General features: G+C 38.6%; 1 protein-coding gene across 3 annotated transcripts in view; it reads right to left on the bottom strand.

The window, feature by feature from the left end:
• Nucleotides 1–22746, bottom strand: part of NKAIN2 (sodium/potassium transporting ATPase interacting 2) — a 792430-nt gene that overhangs the window by 269565 nt on the left and 500119 nt on the right. The window lies entirely within an intron of this gene.

The raw sequence follows: 22746 nt of genomic DNA, 5'->3' as shown, positions 1-22746 counted from the left end.
TGATGGCTCCGTTCCCAGTTGAAATGATTGCAGCCCTGTTTGCATTGGCTGAAATAGCTTTTATAACCTGATATTTTCCTCCCCCAAATTCTCATGGTGTAACCTCTGTCCTGAAGCCCCACTATTATCCCATTCACCCTGGTCCCTGCCTCTACTCACCACATGATGCAGCACAAGAGGCCCTGGAGAGTTGAGCTATTCACTATCTCAGCATTCTGCACCCCATGCAGAGTCTACCGGAATTCTGTCCCCCTACTGTGCAGGAGAATTGCGCTGGTTTTGCTCGCTGTGGAGCCTCCTCATCCACAGAGGATGAAACTTTTGGGAACCTCAGTCTCCACCTACAGACATGGCTCGGGTACCTGGTAGTTTGAATTTATAAGTTCCAATTTCCTTTTCATTTATACCACTATAAAACAAGACAACGCCAATGAAGTTAGTAGAGTTATAATGGTGCAACTGAGAAAAGCACTTACACACATGATTAAGTTCATCCCTATTCAGGAATTCATTGGGACTGAAATATGTACTTAAAGATAAGCCTTTGCCTAAGTACTTTCCTAAAAAAGAACAATGTCCTGATTTGAGGCCTATGTGAGAAGAGAATCAGGTTTACAGTTCTAAACTCCTCTAGGGCCAGATCCTCAGCTGGAGTAAATTGAGATACCTCCAGTGGTTTCAGTGGAGCTCTGTTGATTTATACATGCTGAGGATCTGGCCCATGTAGAACTAAAAGGTGGTCATATCCAGTTCATCCTTGCGTTTCTCCCTCAGATATATCTACTTACTTTTCAGAGAGCTGTACATGAGACCTTTTTACATTCTCTAACAAATGATGTATTTACAGTGCTAACACCTGCAGCTCTGTTCTCTTTAATTCAGGATTTTATGCTCCACCCTTCAACTTGGTTTTTGAGTGCTTTCCAGCAATATATATGGTTATGTGAACTAGCATCTGTCATGTGTGGCTCCTTTTCCATTCTTCTGCCAAGAGTGAATACTGTGTATGTTTTTTCAGCTGCCTTTTATCAGTTTAGGCTCTGAGGACTTCAGTTATGTCTTTTGTGTTTTGTCTACACCAGAAAGTTGCACTGGTTTAACTTAAGTAATTTCTTAACCTCATTTAGTTAAACCGGTGCAAACCCTTTTGTGACACTTATGTCAATTTAAGAGTGGCTTATTTCAGTTTAACTTAAACAGAGTCTTAAATGACAAACTAAACTGAAAAAACCCTGGTTTAAAGTCCTGTTCACTGCTTTATCTAAATCGGTTTAATATCACCTTTTTAGTTGAAGTGGTGTAACAATCTCATGTAGACAAGGCCTGTTATTTGATGCATCAATTTATAATACAGTAGAGGAGTTACCTTAAAAGTACAGCAATTAGTTTTGAAGAAGAGCTGTATTTTAACAATGTACTCTTTTGACACAAAACTGGTTTGTGAGTAAACTTTTTTCAGAAACATTTCATAGTCTGTTTGATTAAGTTCAAATTTGAAGGGCAAACATTTCAGCCTATCCAGGCCTAGCCTAAAGACCTGACCACACTTCTTCTATAACCGAGTCAAGGAACCTAGTTACAACACTGTTACAAACCAGAGCATAAACAGAAACTGTGTCCCCATAGCTGAATTAAAGTTTTCTGTAAGTTCAAGGTTTAACGTGGTGAGAGCCCATGGTTGGGTCTTGTTTAAACTACATCTTTTAATCATAGTTTAAGCAGGCTAGCTAATTAGGGTGCAGTTTAACTGCAAATGGCACCCCAAGTCCTGCATTTATTAATAAAAACTGCTCTTCAGAACTTGTTCCATAGATGGGCTACAGAACAAGCAACTCTTTTATGTTATATTAGTTAAAAAAAGATCTTGACAATGTATCTGCTAGCAACTAAAAATATAATCAACAGAAAAGATACTTTACATGTAGGCCCACACACACAGGCAAGAAAAAAAAAAGGAGGAGGCAAAAGCAAACTGAATGCATGTAGGGTGGCCTGGTGGGAGTGTAGTTTGATAGGCGAATCAGGAAGTACAGTAACACTAAGATGAGAAATCATGTGACTTTTTCTCCTTGCAGACATTATTTAAGAAATAATGGTGTACTTTGTCAACCACAACCTCATAATCATAAGGCCTGAACTGAATTAATTGCTGTGTTCTAATGTTGGTCAGTTAGGAGAACATAGTAATTCCAAGTCCTGAGAGAGTATTAACTATTCATTACCATAAATATTGCTTACATTACACAGTGCTGTTATATATAGTCTTCCAAGTTCTTTTTCTTTGTGTTCAAGCATGTGTTCAGAAGACATGTTGGGAAGATATGCTGGACTGTTCTTAGCTTTGGTTATGTGAGATTGTGCATAGAAGCAGTGGTCCTTGAAGAGGGAGCTGCCTTGGTCTCTGATTAGAGTCCATTCTTGAGGCAATACCATGCCCTGGGAAGTGGGCATGGTATTGAGCTGAGATTCGTGGAAGAAGGGATTGCCTGTATGGTCTTTGACCATCTCTGTTCCAGGACTTGTTATGTCTATAAATGTAACAAGTGACACTAAATACCCAGACTCTCCATCACGGATTTCTGCTTCACTGAGAAGCCAACCTGAAATGCCCCAGACATCTACTACTCCTCAGATGAGGAGTGATGCTGGTGTCAGAACAGGACACTGGTGTCAGAAAAGGGGGCAAAATATATATAATGTCTCTATAAATGTTCATATAGTTGTATAGAGTGTAAACTGAAGAAAGTACAAAACTACCACTATAGTGAATAGTTGTCCAATTAAACCTTCAACATTTAAGTAAAAAAAACAAACACTTGGCTGATACTTTTGTCATCTACTCATGTTATTATTCGGTGGAGATGGGTCGAAGAACGTTAATTAATGACCAACCTATTCTACTTTTTCTTTTAAATGTTCAATATCAGTGACAATGTCCCTTGATATCAAATACTCAACCCCTCCCCCCCACCTTGATAACTTTTAAAATTGCAAAAATAATTGCTCATGTCTCGAGTCACCTCACTGCTCCTGTCAAATCTGCAGACAGTGCTGCTGACAACTGTTTTTGACTCCACATCCAGGGCCTACTCCGTCTCCTTTTTTTCTTCCCTGATCCACCCTGCTTCTTTTTATGGACTCTATCCCACTGCCTCCTATCAGCCTTGCAGACTTGTAGCTCCTTCACCGCTGCCTACTTTTGATCCCTGTGGCCTATCCCTCTCTTCGGCTCCCTGCACAACCTTTCCCTGTCTAATCTCATTCATCATAACTTCTCACACCATCCAATCCTCCCAGGACTACACACATTTTCCCCTCCATTGGAATTACCGCTTTCCTCTCAATATCAACTGTACCCAACCTCCCATCTGGTACTGAGGCAGCTACTCCACCTGAACCCACTTCCCTTGAACTCCAGTTGATGTCCTGGATACCACTAACCCTAACAAAATCACCCTATATGACACTGCAACCCCTCTTTCTCTGACTCTCACTTCAAATTTCTCTCTCTCTCCTGGCTCCAGGCTACTACTACAATCCCTCCACCATTACCCTTGAACAGCAACCTCCCTCAGTCCAATCAGGAACAAAATGGAATTCCATACACGATGCCACACTGAGGTTAATTAATTCAGGAACAGAGAGATTAAAGTGGGGCTTTTAAGAGGTTCTGAGGGATTATTAACTATTTGTAAAATGGAATCAAGTTTGGGACTGAGAGACGAGAACTCTGTGTAGAGTGACCAGTAGTTTCAGGGAACAAACTGGGAATGAAATGGAGCAAGTAAATTAACTTATCTGCTTCACTTTTCCCATCTTTAAAATAGAACTACTACTTAAAACACAGCGATAATTTGGAGATTAGTTAGTTAACATTTGCAAAATTCTTTGAAGAGAAAAAGTATTATATTTGTGGGAAGTTTTATTATAAACATTCATAATAATGGATTTTTTTTAAAATGGGAATAATTTACTCAGTATTCCATAATTTGCTACAGAGAACTGTTAAGTATATCATTATAATCTCTATAATAAAAGAAATATTAACTCAACTGTCTGTAATGGCTAAAAGAGAGAAATTAGAATTTATATACTAAATCCATATTTAGAAACAAACCTAAGAAAAAATCTTAAAGTTTATTGGAAAAAGTCATTATATGTGTATGTTATTTACATTTTAAAATTCAATATCTATTTAATTTTGTATTCAAAACAATGAACAGGATTAGACTATTTTTTGAACCACTTTGCCAAATTCCATCATTTTTAAACAAAATCTACATTTCTGAATCACAGTATAGGGCAAATTAGTTGAAACAATAGTAAAGAATAAAATTGTCAGACACATAGAAGAACATAAATTGTTGGGCAAAAGTCAACATGGTTTCTGTAAAGGGAAATCATGTCTTAGTAATCTATTAGAGTTCTCTGAAGGGGTCAAACATGTGGACAAGGGGGATCCAATGGACATAGTGTACTTAGACTTCCAGAAAGCCTTTGACAAGGTCCCTCACCAAAGCCCTCTTCTGTAAATTAAGTTGTCATGGGATAAGAGGGAAGATCCTTTTATGGATTGAGAACTGGTTAAAAGACAGGGAACAAAGGGCAGGGATAAATGGTAAATTTTCAGAATGGAGAGGGGTAACTAGTGGGCTTCCCCAAGAATCAGTCCTAGGACCAATCCTATTCAACTTATTCATAAATGATCTGGAGAAAGGGGTAAACGGTGAGGTGGCAAAGTTTGCAGATGATACTAAACTGCTCAAGATAGTTAAGACCAAAGCAGACAGTGAAGAACTTCAGAAAGATCTCACAAAACTAAGTGATTGGGCAACAAAATGGCAAATGAAATTTAATGTGGATAAATGTAAAGTAATACACATTAGAAAAAATAACTCCAACCATATATACAATATGATGGGGGCTAATTTAGCTACAACTAATCAGGAAAGAGATCTTGGAGTCATCGTGGATAGTTCTTTGAAGACGTCCACGCAGTGTGCAGCGGCAGTCAAAAAAGCAAACAGGATGTTAGGAATCATTAAAAAAGGGATAGAGAATAAGATGGAGAGTATCTTATTGCCCTTATATAAATCCATGGTATGCCCACATCTTGAATACTGCGTACAGATGTGGTCTCCTCATCTCAAAAAAAGATATACTGGCACTAGAAAAGGTTCAGAGAAGGGCAACTAAAATGATTAGGGGTTTGGAACGGGTCCCATATGAGGAGAGATTAAAGAGGCTAGGACTTTTCAGCTTGGAAAACAGGAGACTAAGGGAGGATATGATAGAGGTATATAAAATCATGAGTGGTATGGAGAAAGAGAATAAGGAAAAGTTATTTACTCGTTCCCATGATATAAGAACTAGGGGCCACCAAATGAAATGAATGGGTAGCAGGTTTAAAATAAATAAAAGGAAGTTCTTCTTCACTCAGCGCACAGTCAACCTGTGGAACTCCTTGCCTGAGGAGGTTGTGAAGGCTAGGACTATAACAGGGTTTAAAAGAGAACTGGATAAATTCATGGAAGTTAAGTCCATTAATGGCTATTAGCCACGATGGGTAAGGAATGGTGTCCCTAGCCTCTGTTTGTCAGAGGGTAGAGATTGATGGCAGGAGAGAGATCACTTGATCATTACCTGTTAGGTCCACTCTCTCGGGGGCACCTGGCATTGGCCACTGTCAGCAGACAGTCTGACCCAGTATGGCCATTCTTATGTTCTTATGTTAGGACTACCAAATTATGTCTAAAACCATTAGCTTCTATATTTTTTAACATATTAATAATTTATTAAAAATAATTCCACATTTTTAAGGGAGAAAAATGAGCTTCCAAGCTAATTTTGGAGAAAATTCTTATGGCTGAGTTGAGAAGAATAGCATGGTATAATTTAACATGGAGACTGGAGAGCGTGATGGGGGATAAATGTATTTTCTTTACAAGTAGTTGGGATAGTATAGACTCCAGGACTGGATTATTTCCTTGATGAGAAACAAAGAAATTCACACATACACAGAGCACACTGTATTCATATGCTAATATATTTGCAGTTATGTACACTTTTAAATAGGGATATTAATTGACAAAAACAAAGTGCAGCTTTAATATTCAGACACAGAAAACAAATACTAGCAGAGAATACTATACTGAAACCAAATGTCCAACCAGAAACTTGTTCTGTTAGTATTCCAAACACTGCTCCTTTGATATGCTCATGTCATTCAAAATCATCACTCTCAGCTACCTAATTCAGATGTCAATTGATATTATACTATGGGTGAGGTCATTACATTCATTGCTCTGATTCACATCTCTAATTTCCTGCATTTCAAAACTGCCTCTGCTTTTGGAATGATCTGTGCTGTTAAACCTCCCAACACTGAAACAAGATGATACCAATTGTCAAATTTCTGAATTTAGTATTCCATTAAAACCAATTCCAAATGAGGTGGATAGAGCTGCTGCTTCTTCTTCCTCTTCTTCTTCAACACTTAGCCAGAGAGTTGGCCTTAACGATCGTTCACCACTTAGATGGAGCTGATAATAAATAAATAATTTGTGATGATAAAAGATGGCGGAGAGAGTTCACTTACAAAGTTTGTGGATGATACCAAGTTGGGAGGGGATGTAAGCACTTGGGAGGACAGGATTAGAATTCAAAATGATCTTGACAAACAGAAGAAATGGTCTAAAATAAATACGATCAAATTCAATAAGGACAAATGCAAAGTACTACATTTAGGAAGAAATAATCAATTGCACAAATACAAAATGGGAAATGACTTCCTAGGATGGAGTACTACAGAAAAGAATCTGGGGGTTATCATTGACTACATACTAAATATGAATCAACAATGTAATACTGTTGCAAAAAAAATCATTCTGGGACATATTAACAAGCACATTGTAAGTTACACACAAGAAGTAATTCTTCCATTCTAGCAAGCACTGATAAGGCCTCAGCTGGAGTATTGTGTACAGTTCTGGGCATCATACTCCAGGAAAGATGTGGACAAATTGGAGAGAGTCCAGAGGAGAGCAATAAAACTAATTAAAGATGTCAAAAACACGACCTACAAGGAAATATTGAAAAAAAATGGTTTGTTTAGTCTGGAGAAGAGAAAACTAAGGGGGGACACGAGAAAAAGTCAAGTACATAAAAGGTAGATAGGTATAAAGAAAAGGGTGATAATTGTTTTCCTTAACCACCGAAGACAGGACAAGAAGTAATGGGTTTATATTACAGCAAGGGAGATTTAGGTTAGACATTAGGAAAAACTTCTTAACTCTAAGGGCAGTTAATCACTGGAATAAATTACCCAGGGAGATTGTGGAATCTCCATCATTGGAGTTTTTTAAGAATGGGTTAGACAAACACCTGTCAGGGATGGTCTCTAGATAATACTTCTGCCTCAGTACCAGATGAGCTATCAAAGACCCTTCCAGGCCTACATTTCTAGGATTCTATGGGGTGGCTGTTAACCATTTTTCTGTCTAAATTATAATTTATAGCATAAATGGTATGTTTAATAGTTTTTCCATTTTTGTTACAATACAGCTACTCTAGTAAATGGGCAGATACGTGATCAAGCGTGCACACACTTGCACAAATCTGCATGCATATGTTCATATGCGCGCACACGCGCAAACAACACTGAAAGTGAAACTCTGAAAGAAAAGGATCTGGGAAACTCAAACCTTGCTCAAGAGTAAGCTTTGAAGAAAGCCTTACAAACCTCAGAACTAGGCAGTGGGGTCGAGTACTGTAAGTTCTTTGCTTCCTAAAAGAAGCACTACCTTGCAATTAGCAGTCACTGTTCGTTTGCAAGGTCTAAAAGTAGGACAGGATTCTTTTTTTCCCTCATTTAGTTTGTACTCACTTTTTGGGGGGTGGATAGAAAGGGAGAAATCTGCAAATTGGAAATTCCATTTACAAACATTTTTATATCAAAATATGTATCTTCACATGAAAGTCAAAGATACATTTTTGAAATACGTGCTTTTTAAGTTTTTCAAAGAATTATTTTCAAAAAGGCAAGCACCTCATCAGTTCTCATACGCATAAATCTTCAAATACTTTTTTTTTGAAGAACTGCATTTAAAAATGTGTTCAGTCACATACCAAGCAAGAGAAGCTGCAAAAAAAAAAATAAATCTTTGAATCTGAACTACAGCTCATCGTAATCTGGTTAAAATTATCTTCAGAACCACCTGTCATTATTAATGCAGGGAGAGAGGTGGAAAAATACCTTCAGCCCTGGTACGTTATTGAAAATATGGTCCATCAGTTTCTCACTGTTCTGTCATATAGTAATAGCAGTTAGATTTTTGATGGATTTAGGATTTTGCTGCAGTAGCTGAATGTGTAACTGCTTTTATTGAAAATGTTTCTTTGGGGGTGTCCTATCATTTTTGAAGCATTTACATTTAATTTCAAATATGAAATTACTCAACCTTTAATGTATACCAGTGTTAAGTTAAAAAAAATCCTCAATTTTGCCATCCCATTTGGCCTTTTGTGTTAAAACATATAGATTGGTTCAATCAAAGCTTTAAGTAAAAGACATCAACCAATCGGTATATTAACAAAATGCTTAAGAAATGTCAGGAAATGTTAACTGTTTTTATACATAAATGGCTTAAACCTACAAGGTGCTCAGACCCTCAACTCCCAATGAATTTATTGAGCATTGAAGGCGTTCAGTATCTCACATGATTGAAGTCACAGTTGTTTAGTGCAAGATATGGAAAATATTCTTCTGCTAAGACCTTTTCTCACTCACTGTACCGCTACTGTGCACACCCACCACGGTGCTATCTCCATTGATGTGTAGGCATACTACCCCCCGCCAAGTTAAGGTTCTTTTGGTTATGACAAGGGTAGGAATAGGCTTGCCCACTGCCTTCAAAGCCCAATGCCAAGTGTTTCAATTCACACGAAAGACTGGATCATCTGCTAAACAGGACAGGAAACTCTCAGAATTGTCACTGTTTTGTTCAGTCAGTGTGTTGTTCCTTTCCCCTGCCTGGGGTTTCACCAGAGGGAACCAGGCTGTGCCTCTGCATTACCTCCTGCCTCCAGCTCATTATTTTTATTATCTCTTACTGTTCTGCTTTTATAAGACTCATCACCATGGCTTCTATGAGCACATTATAGGATTTAAATCTGAAACAAAGTGACATTTTCCCTAAAATTGGGATCATACATTGTCCTGTGTGATAACTTGCAGCAAGTCAACCAACTCCTTGGAAGGACCTAAGGATCAGAAATAGGAAACCAGTTTAAATGCTGGGGATGCCAAAGCCTACAGTTAGTAGAAAGCCTGAATGAAATTGTGGTGTATATTATGCTCTAAAAATAGACAGACCTCACATATATTTCCAGCAGGGGTAAATTCCAGAAGTACAAGCCTACCACTACAAATACCCTTTCCTTCTGACTTCTTTCCACGCTACCCTGGGGACAGTTAACTAAGCACAGGTGTCTGGACACAAAGTGAAAAGCCGTCTCCCAGATAATTAGGACCTAGACCATTTAGGGTTCTATACCAGCACCCTAAATTTCTCCTAGAAGTTAACTGGCAGCCATTGGAAAGTACAGAGCACAACTGTATTATGCATGATACTCTAACCTGGTCACAGGGCAGGCAGCCATATTTTGTGTTAGCTGAAGCTTCTGAGTGTTCTTCTTCAAGGAAGATCCTTGGGAAGCCTGTATTTCCATAATTTAGCCTTGAGTTGATAAAGCATGATTAGCTTATGTTGCAGGTACAGGAAAGGAGTCAAATGGTCTCTACTTTTCATGGCCATTTGCCATGTATGAGACACTGCAAAATTACAGGGTTAGAATAACTACTTTGAAGGGATAATACTGACTTCAGTATTTTGTTTTGCTTTTCAAACTAGTAGGCTAATCACTTGCATTTAATTACATTCAGGTGCACCCAATATAAACTGCAAATTTGCAACAACAGTAGTTCTGCTTTGCCAAGAAGCCTGATATCTGAATTTTCATAAGATTTTTTGACACACTTTTGCTCCATGTTAAAAGCTTAAAATAAGGATTGGTAAATTCAACTGGAATTATACGATCATTTCTAAATAATAAAGGAAAACAATTTCAAATGGTTACTGGGCTACATTGTTTAACCCTATTCTTTAAAGATTTAGCTTCGTTTATCATTATGGTAACATTTACCTTCTCTTCTGTAATACACACAGAAATTCCTGTTTTCTTTCCCCAGAACTGAAGAGAGTGAAAATTCAACCAACTAGAGATCAGAAGCCAGACAGGGCTCTCAGTCACACCAGCACAGATCCTTTAATTCAATGCAGTTAGTCTGCATTTACATCAGAGTAACAGAGTATCAACTTATCCTCTGACTGAAGAAAGACCTCAACCAACTATCAAAATTATGTAATTATACTTCTGCTGGTTGACCACATTTGAAGCAACCATGCCTCCATTTGAAACACTAGACAATAAGTCGCCTTTGCCATTCCTTCCACTAACTCAGAATTGCAGGCTCAAAATGGCAGGCTTTGAGACTTTATCAAATGTCTTCTGTGTGTCCATCTTCACTGAAATTATTTTCCCCCAAACTTCATTGATTCTAAATTTTAACTATATACTTGAATATGAACAGTTTGGAGGTTTATACTTAAAGAAAATCCATTGAGTCTATTTCTTGAATTTATATTTGCGGTTTGATTTTGCTGTTTCCAGCCATTTCTTATTTTTAATGGCAATATTTTAGCATCTTTATCTGGACACAGAAACCTTTAACATTAGATATCCCAGTGTACTGTGATAAGGCGGCAGATCTTTAGACCCATGTTAAAAAAAACAAAAACAAAAACCCTGGCAGATTAAATTCTTTTTCTGGCAAATCCATAAAAACACCGAGCCAGGCCGGTCAAACACCGGCCAGGTGGAAACCTGGCTGAAGCCAGGATTTCACTCCATATGTTTGTATGTGATTGTACAGCACCAGCTGGACAATAGATCCAGAGACTGACGAGGGCATCCATATGTCTTCTGAGTTTTCACCTGTTGTATTAGTTGATATAATACAAGTTCAAAGTGAATTGATGTCCTTTAAGAGCATACCCATTATTATCCAAATTTCATGGTAGTTTCCCCAATGTTTTAATCATATTTTGTTTTGTTTCATGATCATGATTTTTGAGGGATGAAGAACAGTATCAAGAGACCTCAGTTTCATTCCAGACAGAGACAAAGAGGATGATAAATTCATTTTCCCCAATTAATTTAAAATAAAGGCAAACTCAAGTAACCGCGGAATCAAGAGAGCACCATTTAACTGTAACTTCAGTTGATGAGGCACACTCTATTTTTCTATCTCCACGCAAGACAGGTGCTAGAATAAAGGTTTTCTTTTGGTATGGTTCCAGTTGCACAGCCATTAGCGAGGTGTTACTTTGTAGCAACCTGCAGAGTGCAAGAAATGCTCCTCTAAATTTCTTCTATACCTGATAGGATCTTAATTATCAGCTAATTACAGATAATTATTTCAGTAAAGCTATCAGGAAAATTAACCACATATAGAATTTTCTTCGTCTAATTTTGCTTTATCAAATATACTTACTCATGCTTTTTAATAATTACTTATTATAGTGTACAGCTGATTATGTCCTCATAAGAAAATAGGAATAGCCATAGTGGATCATAGAATCATAGAATATCAGGGTTGGAAGGGACCCCAGAAGGTCATCTAGTCCAACCCCCTGCTCAAAGCAGGACCAATTCCCAGTTAAATCATCCCAGCCAGGGCTTTGTCAAGCCTGACCTTAAAAACCTCTAAGGAAGGAGATTCTACCACCTCCCTAGGTAACGCATTCCAGTGTTTCACCACCCTCTTAGTGAAAAAGTTTTTCCTAATATCCAATCTAAACCTCCCCCACTGCAACTTGAGACCATTACTCCTCGTTCTGTCATCTGCTACCATTGAGAACAGTCTAGAGCCATCCTCTTTGGAACCCCCTTTCAGGTAGTTGAAAGCAGCTATCAAATCCCCCCTCATTCTTCTCTTCTGCAGGCTAAACAATCTCAGCTCCCTCAGCCTCTCCTCATAAGTCATGTGTTCCAGACCCCTAATCATTTTTGTTGCCCTTCGCTGGACTCTCTCCAATTTATCCACATCCTTCTTGAAGTGTGGGGCCCAAAACTGGACACAGTACTCCAGATGAGGCCTCACCAATGTCGAATAGAGGGGAACGATCACGTCCCTCGATCTGCTCGCTATGCCCCTACTTATACATCCCAAAATGCCATTGGCCTTCTTGGCAACAAGGGCACACTGCTGACTCATATCCAGCTTCTCGTCCACTGTCACCCGTAGGTCCTTTTCCGCAGAACTGCTGCCTAGCCATTCGGTCCCTAGTCTGTAGCTGTGCATTGGGTTCTTCCGTCCTAAGTGCAGGACCCTGCACTTATCCTTATTGAACCTCATCAGATTTCTTTTGGCCCAATCCTCCAATTTGTCTAGGTCCTTCTGTATCCTATCCCTCCCCTCCAGCGTATCTACCACTCCTCCCAGTTTAGTATCATCTGCAAATTTGCTGAGAGTGCAATCCACACCATCCTCCAGATCATTTATAAAGATATTGAATAAAACCGGCCCCAGGACCGACCCTTGGGGCACTCCACTTGATACCGGCTGCCAACTAGACATGGAGCCATTGATCACTATCACTTTGGACCTATCTAGTCCAAAGTTTTTTCTTTAAGAAGAAACAGTGCCAGATGCATCAAGGGAGATTGAAAAAAATCCAGCGATAGAAAATTATGGAATAACTCGTCTATAGTAGAAGCTTTTTCCAAACCTCAGGCAACTAGCAATTGCCGTATGCTCAAAAGCATGACAGTTTATTATATCCCTTATATAGTTTTTATCCCATTGAATGTAACTGGATGTGCCATTATCCATTAACCATACAAATGTTTATTCCTTCACCTAAACTAATATCAAAGTCCTAGTGAAGTTTGACCTCAGTGCCTCTTAAAACAGCTTTTCAGGCCATTTGTACATTTATTTCACACCTTATGTATACAAGTTGCAGTTTGTCATTTACAATATACTCAATGACATTAAGAGGGAACCTTTCATGGTAAGGAACTAAAACTATTATTGCTTCAACAGAGACCACAAATTGTCTTACGAATTATTATTTTCCGATACATTCAAGAAATCAGCTCATCTTTTTGTTTAAAATTGACTCCATGATTGAGAAGATAGTGTAAGTCAAATAACCAGATAAAAAGATATATTACTTCTTAAACAAAAGAGAAGACTGCCACACAAACACTAACTGCATGCAATTATAGTTAAAGTAGTAAGTTTCTGAAATCTGTCAGAGTGGTATTCGGAGTGTGACTCAAATCCAAGTGAAATAGGGTAGGTAGACATCCTCATGCTTAATATACAGATGTGACCTGTATAGAATCACTCAATTGTGATCAAGCATGAGCACAGCACATTGGGAACTGTAGTGTCTACAGGGCTGCAAATTCATATTAACTATGAGGACAGCTACAACACACTCAATTTTATGCAAAATAGGTGCTCTCTTCAAGTTGACAGACAACATGGTGCTATGTGGGGCAAAGTTTATGAGCTATTTGTGGTAAGGCATGAGAGAAGGTGATGCCAGACACAGTCAGTCTCAGGCAGCCATGTATTTCTAATAATTAACAACAAATCATAAGCACCATGATAAAAGAAGGAAGAGGAGAAGATAGAAGAATAATGCCCCCACATAAAACAGGCAATGAGGAGGGAGTCTAGAATTATGACACAATGGTCATGCACAATGCTATCTTTAATTGTTTTCTGGTGCTTAGATACCACACTGATAATTGCCTTAGAAATACCAGGAGTAGAGTAGATCATATTAAAGACACAGCAATCTTTCATTCTAAGATCTAAAAGCATTTTGAGGGTGAAACCCTGGCCCTACTGAAGTCAATGGCAAAACTCCCACTGATGTAAATGAGGCCAGGAGTTTGCCCTCCAAACTGATCGTTCTTTAACTGGTTATTAACGTCTACTAAATACCGAAGTATGGATTAACTTAAAACAAACACACACATAACAACAATTCTTCATGAGTCATTTTACATTACTAGGTTGAATCATAACAGAAGAAATTAGTCCCTTGGTTCAGAATCCTCCATAGTTGCTAATGGCCAGCCATTTTTTACTGTGCTCATCTCTACCATGGTTTTCATCCAGCAGAATGGTAACAGTCTTTAATCAGTGCAGTGAAGATAGCAGATTCAATTTTGCCGTCCGTGGCTTTATATCATTGCTCTGCTGGCTGTTTTTCTTTTCTGACAGGCTTCAGTCACTTCATTTTCTCACATTTCTGGCTCAATAGGTTCAGCATGAAGCTATGCATGATGATGCTGAAGAACTGTTCAAGGTTTTTCCATAAATTTTCTCTTATACTAAACATACTTCATCTTTATAAGTAGCAATGTTTTCTGCTTTACTGAAATCATACTATACACAAACACACACACCAGATTTCCCTTTTGATACTTCAAGGTAACTACAGTTAAAAGTAATTGCCCACAGCCAAATCTAAAAAGTCAGTTTTACACTGGGAAAAATTGTTGTATTTTTCAGGTGTTTACAATTTAAGCTAGTAGGAAGGTCCCTTTAAGAAAACTGACAATTCTTCACTGCAGTTCAGTTTGCCTTAGCACACCATTAAAAATACCGTGTTTCAATGTCACATCAAAGTCACACAGGTAATTTTTTATTCACCATAACAGGAGTAAAAATTGACATTTTGGCCTTTCTGCCTTCCTCTGAGGTTACTCTAAGGAACTAAACTGAATGGCCAAATCATCCTGTTCTACTCATAAATCAAAGTTATGTTTGGTCTTCATGTGGCAATGAAGCATGGTATTTTTAAACAATGTGCTTTGAGTATTCAAACTACTAGCAGCTTTTGTTGTCTTGTCATGTTTTATTACAGATTTACTAATTACATTTCAATTCAGCGAAACAAACTACAAGGTGAAGCAGTTGATTAACCAGATATCCCTCATGCAGAAGCCAGCATGTAGGTTTAAAAAACACAAATTCTGCTCTATGTAAATATCCACAATCCCACTGGCTAAATTCATATAGTTAAACCTAATTAAACTCTAAACAAATTTTACAATCTGTGTCTCTAGTTCTGTGTACAGGAATTACATTATTATTTGCCTCATATTACATACACACACACCCATAGAAGGTGGTGATAGCCATGTGACAAACTGCAGAGATATCTAATAAATTCTGTGTTTCTTAGTATGTACTTATTGATTTTTTATAGGACCCATCACCAGTGTGTCTAAATACAAATTATATATGCAGCTTTAAAGAGTTCACTTGCACTCTGCCTACTGATCTGTTTCCTCCAGGAATAATCATAATATATAGCAACAATATCACACCTCTCAGCAGTGTTAAATGGTTGCCATTTTTATTTTTGAGAACTGTCTTGCAAGGAAGTGTTTCCTTCTTTCCCCTCTGCAAAGCTAAGAGTTCAAGAGCCAGTAAGGACAACATTGAGTCCTGGAGCAGTGAGAGGTTTATACCTTGCATAATCCTTCTGCCAGGTGTCCTCGGCAGCAAAGAGGACCAGGTTGATTTTTCTAAGGGCTTTCTTGAAGTCTTAACTATGTCTTGAAACCCCACCCAGAAACTATAAACACCACCCTGGCCTTCCCAATGGGCAATTCTTCCCCACTTGCAAGCACTGAGTCCAGCGCTTGCAACAAAGATAAATTCACTGGGGATGGGATGGGGGAGGAGGAAAACAATAGAATGAATTTGGGAAAACCAGCAATTAACAAATTCTGCTGCTCTGTGCCATCTGTTGTCACCAAGGGGCTGCTGCTATCTCCGCTCTGCACTGTACAATGTTGACTGTTCACTATTCTCAGCTCAGCTCTTAGGAAGGAATCAGTGGTATCGAGGACTCCTGACAGAGTTCTCACCACCAGAGACATATTCCCAGCAGCAGGCACTTCCCCTCTCTCCGCCTGCTTTAGCTACGTCCAGGATCCCTTCCCACCCAATGGCACCTGACAGCAGTCGCAGTCAGTGTAGCCCCAGTCAATAGGAATGTTTGATTCTTGTATTTCCCAACAAGGTCAATTACATTTTATTGCCCCCATACTGAATCTTAAGCAAATGCCCCAAACCATCAAAATAATGAAATTCAAACAAGGCCTGCTCAATTCAGTTAACTTCTCTTGCTTTGCAACAGAAACTGGCAGAGAGTTCCTTTGCTAGTGGAGCCCCTGCCCATCTTAGGCAGTTCTGGGCCACTCTTCACCCATTTCACCAAGAGGATGACAGTAGTGAACTTCCTTTTCTCTTAGGCTTCAGGCTATAGAGTTTACACTTGTGAGCCTTCATGGTACAAAATGAAAGAGATTTCATTAGAAAGGGGAGATCTGAATGGGCAGCATTTTCGTCTATGCTCGAAGATTCTGATATATTGGATCTTAAAATTATTGTACCATAAAATTATTATCCTTTAATATTCATATAGCAGTGGCATCTGGATGCCCCCGACAGTCTCTGGACTCTATTGTGCTGGTGCTGTACAATCACACACAAAGATATGGAGTGAAATCCTGGCTCCCCACGGGCTACCACCGCTCTGGTATTTGACTGGCCTGGCTGGGTGTTTTTGTGGATTTGCCAATTGCCAGAAAAAGAATTTAATCTGCCAGGTTTTTTTTTTTTTAAATTTAATGTTAAAAATTTCTGTGTCCAGCTAAAGATGCTACAATGTTGCTGTTAAAAATAAGAAATAGCTGGATACAGCAAAATCAAACCGCAAATATAAATTCAAGAAATAGACTCAATGGATTTTCTTTATGTATAAAGCTCCAAAACGTTCACATTCAAGTATATAGTTAAAATACAGAATCAATGCAGTTTGGGAAAAAATAATCTCAGTGAAGATGGACACAAACAAAGCAGCTTGGAGAAATATGACCAAGGTAAGAAAACAATGTTATTAATCTCATCTATATGTGAATTCTCTCTAGATACTGTAACTGGCTGTTGAAGGGAGTGGGGGTTGTGGAGTTGCCTGTGGTTGGGGTTGTGGCAAACTTGCGTGGGTGATGGTGGGGGGGGGAGTATTTGCATGTCAAAAGTGGGAGAACTTTACTCATGATTTCGGTGGAACCAGGTTTTCACTCATTCTCCTTGCCCCAAAAAGTTTACAATTTAAGAAATCACAGTCTTATTCTATAAAGGAAAATAAACGATTTTTGTTATTTTTTTAGGTTTCCAAAACGTTATAATTTTTCTGGCTTGTAAAATTGGACTTATAGTAATTAAGACTTCAGAGGTGAAGGGATAAAAATTAGTGCTAAATATCTGTCTGTATATGAAGAAAATCTTTCAAACATTTTACAAATATTTTCTGACCTATATGTATCCGGATGATCTCAGACATACAAATATTGCAAATATAAAATGGCAACTGGAGACTCAGCTAGGAGATCCTTAGATCTGTTTTCTACTCACATACTAGTTGACAAAATGCCTGTCTGGGTTCTGTTTTAATTTAACAAACCTGCATAACAACTTATATATTCAAGGACAGTATTAAAATTAAAAAATGATACAGTAAGTTCATCCCATTTTCTTTCTTACAGCATAGTTTGTAGGTTATGTATTCTTAAAATCAATCTTTTCAGATTCTGGTGGTGGTGATTATGGCATCTCTTAAAAACAGTGAATTTAACAAGAAGAAAATTGTATATTTATTTTGCATACAGTGAAAAAACAGTACTTCTTTCTAAAGACAAACTGCATGGCTTAAAGTACTTTTCTTAGTTGTTTTGGCCCACACATTTGAGTTTTCATAGCAAGCAAAAAAAATATTTTTGTGTTACTTTAGCATGGTTTAATGTAGGATAATTAGGCAGAGCCCCCTGAGGCAATTCCACTGGCATGTTTAAAGAATTTGTACAAACAGTTTACTGCTTTTGACTCTAATGGCACTGAAAAATTAACTACATTTATTATATGTGAGAGAATTTCAGCTGGCTTTTCCCCTTACCCCCACTCAGTCAGAAAAAGAATAAGTTAAATTTGGCCTACTTAATTGGAATTTCAGCTTTTCAGTTACAGTTGGAAATCAATCCATTTGGTTAAGTTAATCCATCTGGCATTATTCAGCTCAGCTCCTACAAAACAACACTTTTATCATCTATGCCACAAATTAAATTGCGGTTGTTTCATAATCATGGTTTTAAGGATCACATCAGCAGCACATAGAACTGCACTACTGATTTAAATTATTTGTGGGTTACTTCCGGTGGAGAATATTCTCTATCTATCCCTTGTTGTGGAAATTTTAACTAATCTGTATTACTACAATACCTGACCTGGCAATGTGTGGCTACCAGAAGTCTATTGGAAAAGTTAATCCACAGTAACTCAAGATTAAGTAATAACTTGGTTTTAAAAGGATGGAAAACAGTTTTTTTGGAAAAAATTTTTAAAACAGCTGTATTAAAGGAATACTACTATTTGGTGGGTTAAAATATATATTTCTTCACAATGTCAACCTGTGGAACTCCTTGCCTGAGGAGGTTGTGAAAGCTAGGACTATAACACCTGGCATTGGCCACTGTCGGTAGACAAGATACTGGGCTGGATGGATCTTTGGTCTGACCCAATATGGCCATTCTTATGTTCTTAATGTAAATAGAAATTACACATATCAAACAGCACTGTAACTTGCAAAAACAATTCAGTAAAATGAACAGAATCAACTGTTGGGTAGTTGAGGGAGAATATATGTAAACCAGGTATTTATCCCAAAAATCCAAAAAATTGGCATTTTAAAAATGAAAATGTTTGGTTTTTATATAATTGATGTGAATATGAATAACACTGTAGCCTGAGGGTTTCTTTTTAACTCATCTGAAGTAGCATAACTAGACAATGCCAGTTTTTCATGTTCATTTCATGCCCAAACTGGGTCTAAGATTTGAATCAAGCACATACCTAACACTTAGTTTATTTTTGTAATAGGAAGCCTTCTGTATATTTCATTTTGGCCTTCGCCACACTAGAAATTATCCATAACCAGTTTGTTTGATATGCTGAAAGATCACAGATCAGCTTTGAGGAAAGATGATGTATAAATGTATGCTGTTACTGCACTGAGGAGACTGCTGTTTAAATTTTCCATTGATTACAGGTCACAACGAGCACATTCAAAGTCATCAATCTTATATCTCAAGTGAATGGGTAAAATATTGATTCTTCAAAAATACATTTCCCCCAATATTGTATTACTTTACAATCATGTGCTCTGAAAAAGATGCTTTCCCTTCACTTTATAAAACAACAGTATATTTTGGAACAAAATCCTTTGTTTCTAGCACAGCATGTGGCTCAGATCCTTACATCTGCATCTATTTTTAGTGTTCTCAAAGGCTCAGGTATGTTCTTTCAAACTGTCTTGCCTAATGTCTTATTGAACAAATGGACATACAGTAACTGAAACAAGCAATGCTGGAAATGTACAAGAAGAAAAGTCATATGGAGTAGTAGATGCTATATTTAAAGCCTAAAACCAACTAACCACATGAATTATTTATTTCAAATTAACAATTGGTGAAGAGACTGGTTACTGCTGGTGTACATCGAACATTTTGGACACTGTAAACAGAAATTACTCTGATTTGAAATAGTACTGGGGTCTTTGCAGTTTAGATACAGTGGAACCTCAGAGTTACGAACTGATTGGTCAACCACACACCTCATTTGGAACCAGAAGTATGTAATCAGGCAGCAGCAGAGACCAAAAAAGAAAAAAAAAGGGTGCAAATATAATACAGTACTGTGTTTAAATGTAAACTACTAAAAAAATAAAGGGGAAGTTTTAAAAAGATTTAACAAGCAAAGGAAACTGTTTCTGTGCTTCTTTCATTTAAATTAAGATAGTTAAAAGCAGCATTTTTCTTTTGCATAGTAAGGTTTCAAAGCTGTAGTAAGTCAATGTTCAGTTGTAAACTGTTGAAAGAACCACCAAAAAGTTTTGTTCAGAGTTACAAACAACCTCCATTCCCGAGGTGTTCATAACTCCAAGGTTCTACTGTACTACTTATTATGGATAAAGAGCAGCAAGATGTTACAGTCTCTGAATTTAGATACCATTAGTACAAAACACAACTGAGGTGGCAGAGGGGGAGGTTATGCAACAGTGAAGTCACCCCATGTTAAATTTACTATATCATCAGGAAGCAGCCAATAGCTAGCTGTCTTTTGGAAGTTCTACTGTCTCGCTACACATTGGTAATGAAATAATTGTTCTTTCCCAGGTGACTCCTATTATAACTGTAACCTGACAAGGGCATTCTAGGCTAAGCCATGTGTTCACCACATTTCCCATTCTACCGCAGGAGTCCTTCTGGCTAGAACCAGGGCTGGCCTTACCATGAGGTGAACCGCGGCAGCTGCCTCAGGTGCCAGACTCGGGGGGGGGGGCACCACTAGGACCCAGAGTGTGGAAGATTGGGTCTGCTGCTGGCGCATATGTATTCTCTCTGCTCTAGATGCACAGAGATGGTGGAGTGCTGTGCTGGAGGAAGGAGGGCACAAGAGACATAACAGGCAGGCAGGAGAAAAGGTGAGAGGGAATAACAGAAAGCAGCAGGAGCTGCAGGGAGAGAGAGGAGGAGGAGTCTCTTATGTACCTCTCTAGCACCCCAAGGAGCCTGGACTGATTAACACATGCTTCTCAGGGAGCTTCCTGTTTCCTGCTGCTCTCCTGAACCCACTTGAGGAGAACAGGCAGTCAACTGAAATAGTTGGAGCCAGTTAGGCCCCTAAGATGCTGATATCTTCCCTCACTCAGGCCCTGCTACCAGCCTGCTTATTTGTCCCCTTCAATTGAGTGTTGAGAGCCACTATAGCTGGCACAGAACAGCAGTCATGAGTTAAAGAAGAAAATGCCCCTCTGGGGCAGCATTCAGAAAAAGAAAGCAAGCAAAGGAAGCTTTTCTATCAAATCAGGAAGGAGCTCTCCTAAGATACATAGACACAAATGTTTACGGTGAGCCTTCCAGCCCCAGTGAGGATGTGAGTGGTGTGGAGATGCCTGATCTTCCAGTTAGTCAGAGTGCAGGTGACCTGGCAGCTACTGCACCATCCATATCTCCATCTCAAATGGATGTAACCATGCACATTCCTGAAGAAAAGTGTAGATCAGAGAAGAGCGTGGTGGAGGCACAAGAAACAGCTGCTGCTGAGGTTAGTTCCTTAAGTCTAGATGATCCAGGACTGTGGACCCACTTGAGCAGTAGCCTGAGGGACTTCCTTGTACTGCATGGGCCACAGCAAGTGAAAAACTTCATGTTCTCCAAAGACAATGAAAATATAACATTTCCATCCAACACATTACTGGCGTAAAATCCCCAATGGTGACAAAGTGGAGAGGCCATGGCTTATGTACTTAAAAACCCAGAATGCTGCGTACTGTTTTTGTTGCAAACTCTTCCAGTCTAATATTCCAGCCACATTGGGTTCTACAGGAACAAAGGACCGGGAAAATCTGGCTAGAAATCTGGCATGCCATGAGAAGGCAACAAATCACCAGAGAGTATTCTATAGGTGGAAAGAGCTTGAGATGAGACTAAGGTTAAAGGCCACCACAGATGATCAGCATCAAGAGAAGATTGCAACAGAGTCTCTTTACTGGCAAAATGTTCTGAAAAGGCTCATTGCCATTGTGAGAATGCTTGCTACGCAAAAACTAGCACTGTGTGGCACTTCAGATCAGCTGTATGTGCCAAACAATGGAAACTTCCTTAAAATTGTGGAGCTGATGGCTGAGTTCGATACTGTACTCCAGGAGCAGCTAAGAAGAGTCACCACCCAAGAAATGTACACACACCACTACCTTGGAAAAACAATTCAAAATGAGATCATACAGTTACTGGCAACAAAAGTCAAACAGAAGATTGTGGCAGATCTGAAGTCAGCAAGATGTTACTGTTATTCTGGACTGCGCACCTGACATCAACCATACGGAACAAATGACTTTAATGGTGCGTTTTGTAACAACAACAGAACTAGTGAAAATTGTCCCTGCAATGACTGTCAGAGAGCATTTTCTAGAATTTATTGACATTGATGATACTACAGGAGCTGGTATGACAAATGTACTTCTTAAAAAGCTGGAAGATACAGGAATTGTGATAGTTGACATGAGAGGTCAGGGCTATGATAATGGTGCCAACATGAGAGGAAAGGACAGAGGAGTACAGACACGGATCCGAGAGTTAAACCCTCGAGCTTTTTTTGTCCCATGCAGTTCTCATTCATTGAATTTGGTGGTCAGTGATGCAGCATCAGCTTCTAGTGAGACTGCTGAATTCTTTAATGTAATTCAAAGCATCTATGTATTTTTCTTTGCATCAATTCATCGATGGCAAATTTTGAGGCAACATCTGGAAACATCCTCTCTGACACTAAAACCACTGAGTGTCACACAATGGGAAAGTCAAGTAGAGGCGATAAAGCCTATCAAACACCAAATTGGGAAGATAGATGATGTCATAGTTGCCATTATGGAGGATAATGCTATGACAGGAACTGTTCGTGGGAGAACAGTGGCAGAGGGAAATGGAATCACCAGAAACATACATAACTTCAAATTGCTGTGTGGCTTAGTGTTG

The sequence above is a fragment of the Lepidochelys kempii genome, chromosome 3 (assembly GCF_965140285.1).
Source record: "Lepidochelys kempii isolate rLepKem1 chromosome 3, rLepKem1.hap1, whole genome shotgun sequence".
In the NCBI taxonomy this organism is placed as follows: Eukaryota; Metazoa; Chordata; order Testudines; family Cheloniidae; genus Lepidochelys; species Lepidochelys kempii.
This window is presented reverse-complemented; position numbering and strand designations above follow the sequence as displayed.